This window comes from Mobula hypostoma, chromosome 2 (genome assembly GCF_963921235.1).
Source record: "Mobula hypostoma chromosome 2, sMobHyp1.1, whole genome shotgun sequence".
Classification (NCBI taxonomy): domain Eukaryota; kingdom Metazoa; phylum Chordata; class Chondrichthyes; order Myliobatiformes; family Myliobatidae; genus Mobula; species Mobula hypostoma.
In genome coordinates, this window is record NC_086098.1 from 236,096,879 (window position 1) to 236,112,725 (window position 15,847).

General features: G+C 44.1%; 1 protein-coding gene across 4 annotated transcripts in view; it reads left to right on the forward strand.

Moving 5' to 3' along the window:
- The window catches only part of tlr18 (toll-like receptor 18), a 60,812-nt gene that overhangs the window by 14,413 nt on the left and 30,552 nt on the right, over positions 1–15,847 (forward strand). The window contains exon 2 of one of the 4 annotated variants that reach the window (XM_063041658.1): positions 5,259–5,356. The exons of the other annotated variants lie outside the window; for them this stretch is intronic. The gene's annotated coding sequence lies outside the window, so the exon portion shown is untranslated. The remainder of the gene's footprint in view (positions 1–5,258; positions 5,357–15,847) is intronic. 4 annotated transcript variants of the gene reach the window in all.

Sequence of the window (15,847 nt, forward strand, 5' to 3'; positions counted from 1 at the left end):
AAGATACAGTCAAGAGGTGAATTAGTTCAAATATACATATCAGTTACACTATAAACCAAGATTAAGATAAACATTGTCAAATTCATAGATAATGTTAAACTAGTGTAAAATATATAATAATAATAAAAAAGAAACTAACAATTCTCCTCTTACCAGTTTATGAAAAGAAAGGAAAAACATTGGATTTTAAATGAAAAGGAAAAAAACCCACTACACTATAATAAAACAAAAAAAAAGGGACTGGGCAGTCCATTTTGAGGATATGCCAAAAAAAAGAAAGAAAGAAATACTTTCTGATCAAATCTAAGACTTCGAAAAAAAAAGATTGAAAGCGTAATAAATTAAATTAAATGAAAATGATAAAAGGTCGCCATATTTGCTCAAATTTAAAGGATGTATCAAATGTCCGACTTCTTATTTTCTCTAAAATTAAACAGGACATAATGGAGGAGAGCCAGTAAAAGACTGTAGGAAGATTAGAATCCTTCCACTTCAATAAAATGGCTCTCCTAGCCAGTAATGTCAAAAAGGCTATTATACGTTGAGCAGAATTCCTGCTTCCGATGGGATAATCCCAAAAATTGCCGTAAGCAAGTGAGGTTGTATATCCAGGTCCAAAACTCTTTATAGTGTTTTAAAAACATCTCTCCAAAAGTTACCTAGCTTTATACAAGACCAATACATATGAGTTAAAGAGATCTTAAAACCATGGAACATAGGAGAAGAATTAGGCTTTTGGCCCATCGAGTCTTCAGCATTCCATCATGGCTGACTTATTATTTCTTTCAATCCCATTCTCCTGCCTTCTTCCCATAACTTTTGATGCCCTGATTAATCAAGAACCATTCAACCTCCTCCTTAAATATAGCCAATGACTTGGCCTGCACAGCCATATGTGGCAATGAATTACACAGGTTCACCATCCTCTGGCTGAAGAAACAGCATCTCTGTTCTAAATAGATGCCCCTCTATTCTGAGGCTGTGCCCTCTGGTTCTAGATGCTCCAAAAATGGGAAACATCTTCTCCACATGCACTCTATATAGGATTTCAGTATTCAATAGGTTTCAATGAGATCATCTTTCATTTTCTAAACCAACGAGTACAGGCCCAGAGCCATTCAACGCTCCCCTATGTTAACTCTTTCGTTCCTGGAATCATTCTCATAAACCCCCTCTTGACCCTCTCCGACACCAGCACATTCTTTCTGAGGTAAGGGGTCCAAAACCACTGACAACACACCAAGTGCAGTCTGACTAGTACTTTATAAACCCTCAGCATTACATCCTTGCTTTTGTATTCTAGTCCTCTTGAAATAAATGCTAACATTACATTTTCTTCCTTACTACCAGCTCAATTTACAAGTTAACCTTTAAGGAATCCTGCACAAGGACTCCCAAGTTCCTTTGCACCTCTGATTATTAGTTTTCTCCCCATTCAGAAAATAGTCCACACCTTTATTCCTCCTACCAAAATACATGACCATGCACTTCCCAACATTATATTCCATCTGCCATTTTTTTTTACCAATTCTGCAGACACCCTGATTGGTGCTTGGTTGTATAGTAGGTGAATTTAACTTCCCATATATTGACTGTAACACCCATACTGTGAAAGGACTAGATGGGATAGAGTTTGTCAAATGTGTTCAGGAAAGTTTCCTTAATCAGTATATTGAAGTCCCAATGACAGAGTGTGCAATACTTGATCTCCAATTAGGGAATGAGACAGGGCAAGTGAGAGAAGTTTGTGTAGGGGACCACGTTGCGTCCAGTGATCAGAATGTCATTAGTTTCAAAGTAAATATGCAAAAATATGGGACAGGCCTATGGGTTGAGATTCTAAATTGGAGAAAGAGGTCTTTGAGATCTTCGGACACAGAGCTCGAAAAAAGAGACAAAACGGACTTTTAACATCGTAAACCAGCGGGTTGTTGTTATGCCTCCCTCTCCCTTGCCAGGGAGAGAGAGAACGTGTGGTTTGTCGAATTTCAGATGAAACGTGAGGCCCTTTGGGTAACTTTGGTCTGTGCCCTTGCTATTGCTTAGCTCACGCTTGGGCTTGGTGATGGTACCGATGTGCATTTTTTGTTTGCTGGTGGGGGGAGGGGGGATTGTTGCTCACTGGCACTTACACATGGGGGGGGTGCTGGGGGAAATTTGGGGTTCTGACGTTTAACTGTCGTTCATTCTTTGGGGCACTTCTCTGTTTTCGTGGATGTTTGCGAAGAAAAAGCATTTCAGGACGTATATTGTACACGTTTCCTCTGACATTAAATTTGACCTTTGAACATTTTGATGGTATCCAAAAGGATGTGGCAAGTTTGGATTGGGACAGGCTGTTTCTGGCAAAGGTGTACTTGGTAAGCAGGAGGCCTTCAAAACTAAAATTTTGAGAGTGCAAAACTTGTATGTGCCTATCAGAATAAAAGGGAAAGATAACAGGTTAAGGGAACCTTGATTTTCGAGAGATATTGAGGTCTTGGTTAAAAAAAAAGGTGTATAGCAGGTATAGATAGGTATTAACAAATTAGGTACTTGAGGAGTACAAGAAATGCAAGCGAACACTTAAGAAAGAATCAGAAAGGCTAAAAGAAGGCATGACAAGGTGAAGGAGAATTCTAAGGAATTGTACAGATATGTTAAGAGCAAAAGGATTGGAAGGGACAACACTGATCCTCTGGAAGATCAGAATGGTAATCTGTGCATGGAGCCAAAGCATCTATATTTACTCAGCAGATGGACACAGAGTCTATAGAACTGAGGGAAAGCAGTATCAACATCATGGACCATACACAGATTACAGAGGAGGAGGCGATTGCTGGCTTGAGGCAAATGAGGGTGAATAAATCCCCAAAGTTGACAAAGTGTTCTCTTTGACCCTTGTCAGGCAAGTGCAGAAATTGCAGGGACCCTAGCAGAGATAATAATAATCCTTAGCTACCGGTGAGGTAGTGGAGGATTGAGGGGAGCAAATGTTGTTCTGCTGTTTAAGAAAGGCTCTAAAAGAAAAACAAGTAAATAGGCTGGTGAACCTGACATCAGTGGTGGGAAAGGTATTGGAAGGTATTCCAAGGGACTAGATATGTACTGTAAGTATTTGGATAGACATGAACTGATTAAGGGTCTTCATGGCTTTGTGCATGGTAGATCATGCCTAACTAACCTTATACAGTTTTTCAAGGAAGTTACCAGGAAAGTTGATGAAGGCAAGGCATTTGACAAGGTCCCATGTGGAAAGTTGGTCAAGACGGTTCAGTCACTCCGCATTGAAGATGAGGCAGTAAGTAGGATTAGACATTAGCCTTGTGGGAGAAGCCAGAGAGTGGTAGTAGATGGTTGCCTCCCTGACTAGAGGCCTGTGACCAGTGGAGTGCCACAGGGATCAGACTTGGGTCCGTTATTGTTTGTCATCTATATTAATCATCTGGACAATAACGTGGTTAACTAGGTCAGCAAGTTTGCAGATGATACCAAAATTGGGGGTGTAGTGGAAGACTATCAGAGCTTGAACCAGCTGGAAAAATGGGTTGAATTTAAATCAGACAAGTTTGATTAACCAAGGTAGGTCTTACACTATGAATAGTCAGAGTGCAGTCGAACAAAGGGGTCTGACTACTGGTCCATAAATCATTGAAAGTGGCATCACAGGTAGTTAGAGCCTTTGTCACTTTAGCCTTCATCAATCAAAGTATTGAGTGCAAAGATTGGGTATTATCTTGAAGTTGTATTACACATTAGAGAGACCTAATTTGGAGTATTGTGTGTAGGTGTGGTCACCGACCTACAGGAAAGATGTAAGTAAGGTTGACAGAGTACAGAGAAAATTTACAAGGATGTAGCCAGGTTAAAATGGAGCACCTGAGGTAAAAGGGAAGACTGCATAGTTTAGGATTTTATTCCTTGGAACATAGAAGATTGAGGGGAGATTTGATAGAGATGTACAAAATTATGAGCTGTACAGATAGAGAAAATGCAAGCAGGCTTTTTCCACTGAGACTGGCTGGGACTTTAACTAGAGGTCATGAATTAAGGGTAAAAGGTGAAAAGTTTAAGGGGAAAGTAAGTGGAAACTTCTTCATTCAGAGGAGAGAGTGTGGAATAAGCTGCCAGCACAAACTCAATTTCAATGTTTAAGAGAAGTTTGGATAGGTACACGGATGGTAGGGGCATGGAGGGCTATGGACTGGGTGCAAGTCAATGGGAGTAGGCAGTTTAAGTGTCTCGGCATGGACTAGATGGGCCAAAGGGCCTATTTCTGTGCTGTATTTTTCTATGACTCTATGCTTCCTCAACACTACCTGCCCCTCCACCTATCTTCATATTGTCTAAAAACTTGGCCACAAAGCCATCAATTCTGTCATCCAAATTACTGACATACGACATGTTAAGAAGCCGCCCCAACAGCATAACACTAGTCACTGGCAGCCAACCAGAACATCTCCCCTTAATCCCATTCTTTACCTCCAGCCAGTCACCCAATCCTTGTACATGCTGGTTTGTTTTCTGTAATACCATGGACTCTTATCTTGTTAGGCAGCCTCACATGCAGCACCTTTCAAAGTCCTTCTAAAAATCTAAATAAACATCCACTGACTTTCCTTTGTCTATCTTGCCTGTTACTCTCCTCAAAGAATTCCAACAGATTTGTCAGGCAACATTTCCCTTTAAGAAAACCATACTGACTTTGGCCTATTTTGTCATGTGCTGCCAAGTACCCAAATCTCATCCTTAATAATAGACTCCAACATATTTCCAAGCTCAAATGTCTGGCTAACTGCTCTATAATTTCCTTTCTTCTGCCTCCCTCCCTTCTAAAAGAGTGGAGTGACATTTGCAATTTTCTAGTCCTCCTGAAGCATTCCAGAGTTGAGTGTTTCTTGAAAGATTATTACTAATGCCTCTACAACCTCTTCAGCTACCTCTTTCAGAACCCATCTGGTCCAGGTGACTTACCTATCTTCAGGTGTATCTGCTTCCAAAACAACTCTCACTTCAGACCCCTGACACTCTTGCATTTCTGGCATTCTGTAAGTGTCTTCCACAGTGAAGACTGATGCAAAATTCTTATTAATTTCATCTTTGGCCCCTATTACTATCTCCCTAGCATCATTTTCCAGTGACTATCTCTAACTGCATATATGATCATCTACCTTATTCTACAGACAGTGTTGGCCAAAAAGAGCTACAATCTACAATTTAGTGAATTTGAATGAATCAAGGACATTGGAAGTAGATACACCACTTGTCTTTATTCCTAGCAACACTCACAACACGCTGGAGGAACTCAGCAGGTCCGGCAGCATCGGTGGAAAAGATCACTCGACGTTTCGGGCCGAAACCCTTCGTCAGGACTGTTGTGAGTGTTGCTTTGACCCCAGCATCTGCAGATTATTTTGTGTTTTGTCTTTATTCCTGCTATGAGGTTGAAGAAATGGAGGCTGCCATTTTGTGAAGCTGTTCTGTATTCTGTATTTTGTGAACTGGTTTTGCTTGGCTGAATCAATGTTTTAAAGTAGTCACAATGATGCTCCAGGTAATATTCTGGACCAGAGATCAATTCCAAATAAGAAGTTATTTGTGGGCTCTTCTTTGATATGATATAACAGGTAGGTTTGTGAATGGTGGGGTCTGTGTCTGCCCTGAGTGATTGGAGTTGGTTGATCGATTTAGAACAAAGAGCCACAAATTACCAGTTGTCTCCTGTGGAAAAAAGGCAATAAATGGATGGACCAGAGCCAATAAGGTGATATAGGTCAGTCAGATGACCCAAAGCCAATAACACTGAATTGGAGCATCAGTCAGTCAGTCAGTGGGTGCCGTCCCGAATCCAAGGTTGGCGGCTATGCAGCTCCATCTTCTTCCATCTTGCAACAGCACCGAGTACAGCCTCTCCTCCAGTCTGCCCTGGCACCGCCGGCCACTGCCCTCGCTGAACTCGAGCCCGAGGCCGTTTCGGCCTCCAGCTGTGGCCGCTTCTTCGAGCTCGGCCCTTCCTTAGGCGGAGGCCTTGGGCAGGTCCAGGCACACGGTGCAGCGCCCAAGTTCATCATGTCTCTTCTAACTAGGTGCATAGCATACGATTCGTAGATACGTGGTGAGGCTTTAATCTCTTCCACAGAAGATGGCCGTTGGCTCACAAGGAATTCATCTGTCCTTTGTCAGGTCTTGTTTGTTTTAGTCCTGCTGGGTGTCCTCACACCCTCCTCACCAGACTAAGTCTGGTGGGGGAGCCGGCCCAAGTCGCCAACCACTCGACCACGGCCCCCGGCCAAACTCCGGGCACCCACCCCCCCACCCCCCGCCAAATCTCTCTGAGCAACCGGCGCCCAACTGAAAACCATGGAACATAGGGAACGAATATAAAAGCAGAAGCTTCAAATACAAAGCAGCAACAACTCTCCAGAGACCAACCATCATGGATGTGGAGTACCCCACGGACATGGGGACATTAGATTAGGACTACGAGAAACACATGGCCAGCATCCTTTCCTGGGTATACCCTTTCTATATTTAACTGTTCATGGAGGGTCCAGAAGACTTAGCAGGTGTGCGTACAGATATTCCCATTGTGTAAATTCACGTGCTCTCCCATTGCGACTACGAAGGTACTTGTCAGTAAATACAGATTCTCTCTGTGCCTCTGATCATTATTACTAAGGAGTGATAGTAACAACTACATGCATTCAAATATAACAACGTCAGTCCTGTATTCATCACCCTTTCTATTTTTATTCCCTGTTACTCATCCCTCTGACTGCAAATTTGCCCCATCATCTACCTATCCTTCCTCACAGTCTCACTACACGCTGCATCTAGCTGTATACCAACTGCCCCATCCTCAGCACTGTCACTCTGGTTCCCATTCCCCAGGCAAACCAATTTAAACCTCCTCAACAGCACTCGCAAACCTGGTTGCAAGGATTCTGCACCATGCACCCTCCGTCCCCCGCAGTTCAAACGTAACACATCCTTTTTATATAGGTCATACCTTCCTCAGAAGAGATCCCAATGATGCAGAAATCTGAAACCCTGCACTGGTTCTCCAGCTACGCATTCATCTGCCACATCATCCTATTCTCACCCTCACTGGCGTGTGGCACAGGCAACCCATCCAGAAATCACTACTCTGGAAGACCTGCATTTCAACTTTCTCCCTGACTCCCTATATTCTCCCTTCAGCACCTCTTCCCTTTTTCTGCCTTTGTTGTTGGCACCAAACCAAGGCAACCCGGATCCTGGCACCTGGAAAACAATATACCATCCAGCTGTCTTTTTTCACCTCTGCAGAATCTGCTGCCTGCTCCTCTAATTATGGGATCCCCTAACACAACTACCCCCCCCAATTATCTCCCCCCACCCCACACTTCCCTTCTGAGTCACAGAGATAGACGAAGTGCCAGAGATCAGGTCACTGAGGCTTCTGTCTGGTAGGACATACCCCCAACAGTATTCTAAAGAAGTATACTTATTATTGAGCAGAATAGCCACAGAGATGCTCTTCACTGGCTGCCTATTCCCTTTCTCTCTCCTGACAGCAATCTAGGTACCCATCTCCTGCAAGTTAGAGATAACTAACTCTTCAAGAATTCCCCTATGAGCTGCAGCTCCAGTTCCTTGTAATAATCTGTCAGGAGATGCACCTTGATGCACTTCATGCAGATGCAGTTATCAGGGAGATTGGAGGTCTCTCAACGTTCCCACATCCTTCACGAGGAATACACCACTAACTCTGGATCCATTGTCAGTGCACTAGCTATGTACTAACAGGGGAAAAACTTACTAGAAACTTCTTTAGAACCTTTGCCTGTTCTTGCCCAAAGCCGTTGATCTAAAGCCTGGCCACTCTAAAACTGTCTGCGCCCACAATAGCTACTCAGTTTATACCTCACTTCTTTTTACTGGCCCCTGCCATATGCCTTATAGATCGTTATGACTGCAGCCCACTAAAAAGTCCCGAAATCATCTAGCTCTTTGTAAACCACATGTGGCGTCATCAACGAACAGCTTCGAACACTGACTGCAGCCCGCTGAAGCTGTAAAATGAAATCACTGTTTTACTATCCTGAGTTAGCAATTAGGGTAGTGCTAGCTGGTTCAAGAACTAGATGATTGAAGGGAACCTGGTGGTGTGGGACTTCAGGCCTCTGCACTCTTGCTCAAAGGTAGCTTCAACAAGATGGCACAGCCAGGATGGTGAAGATCTTTGATGATGAAAATTGCCTTTCTGTGGCAGTGCCTCCTGTAGATACTACTGATGGTGGAGACAGATGTCCTCTTGATGTATTGGGTTAAGTCCACTGCCTTCTCTGCAACTTGCTACATCCTTGTTCTTTGGAATATGCATGGTCATGCACTTTGGTAGTAGAAATAAATGAACAGACTATTTTCTAAACGGGGAGAAAATCCAGGAATCTAGGATGCAGAGGGACTTCGGAGTCCTTGTGCAGAACACCCTGAAGGTTAACTTCCAAGTTGAGATGGTGGTGAGGAAGGCAAATGTCATGTTAGTATTCGTTTCAAGAGGTCTGGAATACAAGAGCAAGGATGTGATGCTTTATAAGGCGCTGGTGAGGCCTCACCTTGAGTATTCTGAACAGTTTTGAAATGAGATGAAATATCTTTATTGTCATTGCATAGTGCAATTTGTCATGCACCAATACAGCGAAAATGAGTTTGCAACTCTCATACTCAGTGCTATAAAACAACGAATAAAATAAATAAGGTAACCAGCCAGTACAAGCAATGTCCAGCAGTACAAAAGCACAACTCAGATGCATGACAGCCAGAAAACCAGTATTAAAGTAGCAATATAACAAATTTATGGATGATATTTTGGGCCCCTCATCTTCAAAAAGATGTGCTGGCATTGGAGAGGGTCCAGAGGAGGTTCACAAGGATGATTCCAAGAATGAAAGGGTTATCATACAAGGAACGTTTGATGGCTCTCAGTCTGTACTCGCTGGAATTCAGAAGGATGAGGGGGGGATCTCATTGAAACCTTTCGAATTTTGAAAGACCGAGACAGAGTAGATGTGGAAAGGATGTTTCCTATGGTGAGAGAGCCTAGGACAAGAGGGCACAGCCTCAGGATAGAGGGGCGCCCATTCAAAACAGGTGCAGAGAAATTTCTTTAGGCAAAGGGTGGTGAATTTGTGGAATTTGTTGCCACATGCAGCTGTGGAGGTGAGGTCGCTGGGTGTATTTAAGACAGAGATTGATAGGTTCTTGATTGGACATGGCATCAAAGGTGATGGGGAAAAGGACGGGAACTGGGTTTAAGGAGGAGATTAAAAAGAACGGATCAGCCATGATGGAATGGCACAGCAGACTCGATGGGCCAAATGGCCTAATTCTGCTCCTTTGTCTTATGGACCTCTTGAAATGTAACCAGTCACGATGCTGTTAACAGCACATCTGTAGAAGTTTGTTACTGTTTGCTGACCAGCTGAAACCTCGTCATCTCCGTAGAAAATAAGATTCAAGATTCAGGATTGTTTAATGTCATTTCCAGTACGGAAGTGTAAAAGAGGATGAAATAATTGTTACTCCGGATCTGATGCAGCAGAGAGAAAAAAAACAAGACAAAGAACACAGCAAACACAATAAATATAGATTCACAAAATATCCGATGTAGATAGATTAATTGTATGTCCATAAAGTGATGCTAGACACAGGAGTGTTTGTGTGTAAGGTGGCTGACAGGAAATGATAAAGTAGTGTAGAGATGGGTTAGTGGGTGGAGGTGTTGTTCAACCTTACTGCCTTGGAAAGTAACTGTTTTTCATTCTGGTGGTCCTAGCATGGATGCTAGGTAACCTCCTCCCTGTGACTGCATCTGTGTGCTGGGCTCTGCAGATGGGGGTAAAGCCCTGGAGTGTCAGTAGCCAAGACGCTCACTGGAACACTCCAAGTGTAGTAGTTGGATTACTATTGTCACGTGTACCGAGATACAGTGGAAAGCTTTGTTTGTGTGCCATCCATACAGATCATTCCAACACAAGGTAGTACAAGCATAAGACAATAACAGAATGCAGAATGTGGTGTTACAGTTATGATGATGTTGCCGGGAGTTAATGGACTAAATTACGAAAAGGTTGAGACTCTTTCACCGGATCATAGAAGAATGAGGAATCATCTTATAAACCCATGAGGTGCAGGGATTCTTCCAGGAATTAAAGGGGTAACGTGTGAGGAGCATTTGATCGCTCTGAGCCTGTACTCGCTGGAGTTTAGAAGAATGAGGTGGAACCTCATTGAAAACCATCAAATGTTGGAAGACCTAAATAGAGTGGAGGATGTTTTCTATAGTGGGAGGGTCTAGGTCCATAGGGCACAGGCTCAAAATACAGAGATGTCCAAGTAGAACAGAAATGAGGAGGAATTCCTTTAGCCAAAGGGATGCAAAACTGTGGAATTCATTACTACAGATTACCAAGCCATTGGATATATTTAAAGTGGAGGTTGATAGGTTCTTGATGAGTAAGGGCAGCAAAGGTTACAGGGATAAGGCAGGAGAATGGGAATGGAGGAGGGAAAGTAATTTAGCCATGATGGAATGGCAGAGCAGACGCGATGGGCCGAATGGCTGAATGCTGCCCTGTGCCTGATGGCATTCTGGTGTTATGACGGGATGCATGCACGTAGTCTTTTTCTCAGGGTTGCGGAAATCAAGAAATAGAAGGTGAGAGGGGAGATATTTAATAGGAACCTGAGGGAAAACTTTCTCACCCAGAGGGTGATCAGTATTTGGAATGAGCTGGCAGAGGGAAATGGTTGAGGCAGGTACAATAATCGTGTAACCATATAACAATTACAGCACGGAAACAGGACATCTCGGCCCTTCTAGTCCATGCCGAAATCTTACTCTCACCTAGTCCCACTGACCTTCACTTAGCCCATAACCCTCCATTCCTTTCCTGTCCATATAGCTGTCCAATTTAACTTTAAACAACAACATCGAACCTGCCTCAGCCACTTCTGCTGGAAGCTCGTTCCACACAGCCACCATTCTCTGAGCAAAGGAGTTCCCCCTCATGTTAGCCCTAAACTTTTGCCCTTTAACTCTCAACTCATGTCCTCTTGTTTGAATCTCCCTCACTCTCAATGGAAAAAGCCTATCCACGTCAACTCTATCTATCCCCCTCATAATTTTAAACACCTCTATCAAGTCCCCCCTCAACCTTCTACACTCCAAAGAATAAAGACCCAACTTGTTCAATCTTTCTCTGTAACTTAGGTGATGAAACCCAGGTAACATTCCAGTAAATTTTCTCTGTACTCTCTCTGTTTTGTTGACATCTTTCCTATAATTCAGTGACCACAACTGTACACAATACTCCAAATTTGGCCTTACCAATGCCTTGTATAATTTTAACACTACATCCCAACACCTATACTCAATGCTCTGAATTACAAAGGCCAGCATACCAAAAGCTTTCTTCACCACTCTATCCACATGAGATTCCACCTTCAGGGAACCATGCACCATTATTCCTAGATCCCTGTGTTCTACAGCATTTTTCAGTGCCCTACCATTTACCATGTATGTCCTATTTTGATTAGTCCTACCAAAATGTAGCACCTCACACTTATCAGCATTAAGCTCCATTTGCCATCTTTCAGCCCAATTTGTGGGAAGTTATAATCACCTACTATAACAATCTTATGTTTCTTGCAACTGGCTGCGTTCTCTCTACAATTTTGTTCCTCTAATTCCTTCGAACTGTTGGTTGGTTGGTAATATAGCCTATCAACATGATCATACCCTTCTTTTTTCTCAGTTCCACCCATAACATCTCACTAGATGAGTTCTCCAGTCTGTCCTGACTGAGCACTGCCATGACATTTTCCCTGCCTGGCAATGCCAACCTCTCCTCCTTTAGTCCCTGCCACTCTGTCTCATCTAAAATAATGGAACCCTGGAATCCTGGGCTCCCAGTCCACCCCTTCCTGTAACCAAGTCTCTCTAATAGCTACAATATCATAATTCCAGGTATTGATCAATGCCCTGAGCTCGTCTGTCTTTCCTACAATATTCTTGCATTGAAGTATATGCAGCTCAGGACAACTTTTTGATTCTTGACTTTGTCTGAGGTCATAACAACATCTGTCTCCACAACCTCTCCACTAACTATTCTGGCACTCTGGCTCCCATCCCCCTGCAACCCTAGCTTAAATCCCACTGCGCAGCACTAGAAAACCTTCCTTCTAGGATATTAATCCCCTTCCAGTTTAGGTGCACACCATCTCTGCTATATAGGTCCCACCTTCCCTGGAAGAAAGCCCAATGACTCAAAAATCTTCTGCACACGCTCCTGCACCAACTCCTCAGCCACGTGTTAAACTGTATAATCTTCCTATTTCTGGCCCCACTAGCACATGGCACAGGTAGCAATTCTGAGATCACACCCTGGAGGTCCTGCCTTTTAGCTTAGAACCTAACTCCTTGAACTCCCTTTGCAGAACCCCATCAGTCTTCCTACCCATGTCATTGGTACCTACAAGGACAACAACCGTTGGCTGTTCACCCTCCCACTTATGAATGCTGAGGACTCGATTCGAGATGTCCCAGACCCTGGCACCAGGGAGGCAATGTAACATTCAGGAATCTCATTCTCATCCATAGAATCTCCTTTCTGTTCCCCTAACACCTCAGTTTGCCCCTTCTCCCTCACCCCCTTTCCTTCTGAGTGACAGGGTTAGATTCCATGCCAGAGATCTGATCGCTGTAACTTTCCTCTGCTAGGTTGTTCCCACCGTTCCCAGTACCCACAGTTGTTGAGGGGGATGGCCACAGGGGTAATGGCTGTTTAACCCCTTTCCCCTTCTTGACTGTCACCCAGTTTCCTGTGTCCTGCATCTCGTGTACCTACCTCTCTATTCATTCCATCTATCACCCCCTCAGCCTCTCAATGATCCAGAGTAATCCAGTTCCAGCTCCAACTCCTTAATGCAGATTGTTAGAAGCTCCTTGGCTTTTTTTCTCCAGTCCTGCTGAAGGGTTTCAGCCCGAAACATCAACTGTACTTTTTCCCGTGGATGCTGCCTGGCCTGCTGAGTTCCTCCAGAATTTTGTGTGTGTTGCTCGGATTTCCAATATCTGCAGATTTTCTCTTTTTTATGATTAGTTAACTTATGTTTTTTTTTAATGCTCCCAATCCTCTAACTGCCTACTAAACCTTGCTATATAATTTGCCCTCTTTTGCTTTCAGGCTTTCTTTGACTTCCCCTGTCAGCCCAGTTGCCTCATCTTCCCCTTAGAATACTTTGTCCTTGGGATGTATCTATCCTGCACCTTCTGAATTGCTCCCAGAAACTCCAGTCATTGTTGCTCTGCCATCATCCCTGCTCGTGTCCCCTTCCAATCAATGTTGGCCAGCTCTTCTCTCATGCCTCTATAGTTCTATTTACGCCACTGTAATACTGATACATCTGATTTTAGCTTCTCCCTCTCAAACTGCAGGGTGAATTCTATCATATTATGACCACTGCATCCTCAGGGTTCCTTTATCTTAAGCTCCCTAATCAAATCAGGTTCATTACACAACACCCCAACCAGAAAAGCTACTCTCCTCATGGGCTCAACCAAAAGCTGCTCTGAAAAGTCATTTCATAGACCTTCCAAATTCTCTCTCATGGGATCCAGAACCAACCTGATTTTCCTAAACTACCTGCGTATTGAAATTCCCCATGATTATTGTAATATTCAGATTATGAGGGGCACAGACAGAGTGAAAGCTTACGGTCTTTTACCCAGAGAGGGGGGTGTTTGGATAAAAAATGAGAGGAAAAGAGGGACAAAATGTTCAGTGAGGTCTGTTGGGACAAAGAGCCTGTACCTGTGCTGCTCCTCTTTGGGTCACAAGGTGGTGGAGCTATGGAGCAGCTGGAGCTTGTCAAGGGAGGAAGTAGAAGTCACACAAATTTAAGATCTGAGAGGTTTAAAAGGGACATTGGGGCAGCTTCTTCACACAAGGGGTGGTGCATATTTGGAGTAAGCTGCCAGAAACAGTGGTTCAGGTGGCCACATTAGCATCATATAAAAGTCACCTGGATAGGTGCCTGGGTAGAGAGATATAGGCCAAATGTAGGAAGCACAGTCAGTATGAGCATGTCGGGCTGAAGGGTCTGTTTCTGTGCTGTATGGCTGTCTGACATGACTGCACTTGACCCAGGTCTACGATGATGGCTCTCTGACATGGCTGTGCACTGTATGGCTCTCTGACATGGCTGTACTTGACTCAGGTCTACAATGATGGTGGTCCTGATGAAACCCACTGGGCCAGCAGTGACTGAGGAACCTCACCACTCTCCACATACTCTGACGCAATGTTATGGCCTCCAGCCTTGGAGGTCCGGCGTTCGGGTGACTTCTACTTCCTCCCTCCATAAACTCCAGCCACTCTGTAGCTCCACCGCCTTGTGACCCAGAGAGGAAAAGCACAGACCCAGGCTCTTCGTCCCAACACACCTTGCTGAACATTTTGTCCATCTATTCCTCTCATCTTTTTTCCCCCATTAGCACCCTAAGCCTTGCCTATTTGTTCAACACTTTTGCTCTGTCCATGCAAAAGGCAGGACCTCCCAGTGGCCTCTCATTTTAATTCCACCTCATTCTGACATGTCACTCCATGACCCCATCTATTTCCATGATGAGACAACTCAGACTGGAGCAGCAACACCTCATATTCCGCCTGGGTGGTTTCCAATCTTATGGCATGAACATCGATTTCTCTAACTTCTCCCTCCTCCCCATTGACTTTTTCCATTCCAAATTCTGGTTCCCCTCTCATGCCTGCTCTTCTCCTCACCTCCCTCAGGTGCCTCTCCTCTTTCCCTTTCTCCCATGCTTCACTCTCCTCTCCTTTCAGGTCCCTCCTTCAGCAGCCCTTTACCTTTTTCACCTACCTCTTCCCAGCTTCTTCCTTCATCACCCTCCCCCCCCCCACCCACTCACCTCCCACCTCCTCATTCTGGCTTCTGCCCCCTCAGTTTCCGCTCTTGATGAAGGACCCTGGCCCGATTAGCGGCTGTTTATTCCTCTCCATAAGAATGCAAATTACAGGAGCAGAATTAGGCCATTCAGCCCATCGAGTCTGCTCCGCCATTTCATCATGGCTAATCCTGGATCCTACTCAACTGCATACTCTTGCCTTCTCACCATATCCTTTGATGCCCTGACCGATCAGGCAATGATCAACTTGAATATACCCATGGACTTGGCCTCCACTGCAGTTTGTGGCAGAGCATTCCACAGATCCACTACTCTCTGGCTCCTCCTTACCTCTGTTCTAAAAGGTCGCCCTTCAATTTTGAGGCTGTGCCCTCTATTCCTGGATACCCCCACCACAGGAAACATCCTCATCACATCTTCCCTATCTAATGCTTTCAACGTTCGGTAGGTTTCAGTGAGATCCGCATGCATTCTTCTAACTTCCAGTGAGTACAGACCCAAAGTTGCCAAATGCTCCTCATATGTTAACACTTTCATTCCCAGCATAGATGCTGCCTGACTTGCTGAATTCCTTCAGCATTGTGTGTGCATTGTTCTGGATTTCCTGCATCTGCAGAATCTAGTGTTTATGATTTTCCTGTTCAATTGTCTGCTTCTTAAATGCAGCAACTGTATCTACACCATCTCCTCTGGTAGCAAATTCCAGATATCACCCATCCTCTGTGTACCCCTCCTATCCACTTTTTCTCCCTCTCACCTTAAACACACCCCTCTTGTTATCTTGACCATGGGGAAAAGATTCTAACTATCTACATCTACATTTATCTGATAATTACATACACAGGTAGCAGGTCACCTGTATGTACACCTGTATCAGGTTACCCCTCATCCTGC